Source organism: Penaeus japonicus, unplaced genomic scaffold (genome assembly GCF_977035675.1).
Source record: "Penaeus japonicus unplaced genomic scaffold, GWHDUDI00000001_assembly GWHDUDI00000036, whole genome shotgun sequence".
Lineage (NCBI taxonomy): Eukaryota > Metazoa > Arthropoda > Malacostraca > Decapoda > Penaeidae > Penaeus > Penaeus japonicus.
In genome coordinates, this window is record NW_028234438.1 from 12,594,014 (window position 1) to 12,596,049 (window position 2,036).

Sequence of the window (2,036 nt, forward strand, 5' to 3'; positions counted from 1 at the left end):
CTGAACTATCATAATTTATATTCGGGTTGACATCTTAACGAAAGCCTGTGAGTTATGAGCTGCTGTGACGTCACGCAAGTTTGGCTGCAATGATAGATGATGTCTATGTGTATATTTATAGATTGATGCATCTTTACGTATGCATATCTGTATACACACACACACACACACACACACACACACACACACACACACATAGACACATACACACACACAGACAAACACAGACACACACACACGCAGTCACAAACACACACACACGCAGTCACACACACACACGCACACACACACACAATATGAACCAAGAACTCGCATCTCATATTCCGAGGGAATATGAGGGCTTTGTGTTTCCATTAGACTGAGACATTTTATTTGTTTTAAAGAATGACATTTAGCTGCACAGGATATTTGCGGTATTCTGTTGTATAGCTCTTTGTATTGTTCACCACAGGCTATAGGCTTTTCATAAAACTCTCGCTGTAATTCGTTCCATCCCAGTGGCATTGCAGTGTTGCATTTGAATTCGTTTGCTTTTATCGGAAATGGAGATTTATGAACACAGAATCATCGTGAACTAAATCGAAGCTGTCTGAAGGGAGTTTATTCCTATAGATGCCTGTCCAATCAACATGTTACAAGTCGTCCTTAAAACGATTAACGCTACTGTTATTAGACCCTCGAGGCGTATGGAACAAAGGTAACATTGAGGTTAAATCCAGTTTAGATTCTGAGGTGCCAGAACAATAATATTTACAAAAAAGGATATTGGATTTAAAAGATGTTGCTTTATATAAAATTGTGATTTACGCTAAAACAGATGTCAATATTTTTTTTCTGATTGTTTCTATTTCACATTTGCTATCATCTAGAACTGAAAAATCGCAATATGAATAATTGGTAAGAAAAAAAAAGGAAAAAAAAAAATCCCCAAACGGCATTCACTCCGCTGTAATCACAACGACCCTCGCTTGGTACTTTACTCATCTTTCGGAAGATGAGTAAAGAGTCCGGATGGGTTGGTGGTGATGTGGCTTAAAACTGCTTGCACTTCCCTGGTCGTTGCTTGTCTGAACCGCCTTCGAACCATGATTTTGTTCTCGAAGCAGATGGCGATGTTGAAACACTCCCTTTGCCGCTACTGACATCTAGGTGTTCATTGTGGTTATTAATGTTATTATTGCGTACCTCTTTCACTACGAGAATACGGTAGAAAAGGTACTCCTTACCGTTTTTTTTAAGCCTCGCAAGCCCGTGGCATCAGGTCACGCCGCACTGCTATGGCACCGGGGCAGAGATCCTCAAACACCAGGACATCCGGAATGGCATCCAGTATGTCGCGAAGGACATGCATAAGATTACACTTGGTTTGATATTGAGTCTCGCCGATCGGTCGCAGATACTAAAGGTTCCGATCGTCAAAGAAATTAAGGCGTCTGCTTATTATATTTGCCGGCATCTATGGACACGCATACATTCACTCATATAAAGAGATAGATAGATAGATATGGATAGATGTGAATATATACATAGCCCAGGGTAAGCCAAGCTTTGTGAAGTGAGCTGAGGCCTCCCTAGATGCAGGAAGGGCTTTGGGACGCCAAATGCGGGTCCCATTTCCTTCCCTGACCATTTAATGACAGACCTTTGGTGCTAAACGAGATGTTAAGGGACAGGGACCAATTGGTCTGTGTACGTCTGACTTGTATCCTGAACGGAATGATATTAGTTCAGTTCATGTGCTTTAGCCGAATGCTTCAATATTTCAAGATCATGGAAATAAGATGAATACTAAATTCATAACACTGTGATTAAAGCATCGAGTCAAATAAAACAAAAATAAGATATATATATAAACAAACACAATTCATTAGATCAAATGAAGATATCTAGTAAAATAGTTGGAATCAACTGCACTCGATAAAAAAGCTCAGAGTATCAACTACAAGAAAACAACTGAATCCTTAAAAAAAAAAAAAAAGAAAAAAAAAAAAACGACTAGGTGAATCGATCGACCATAGATCCTAAAAGGCTTCGGC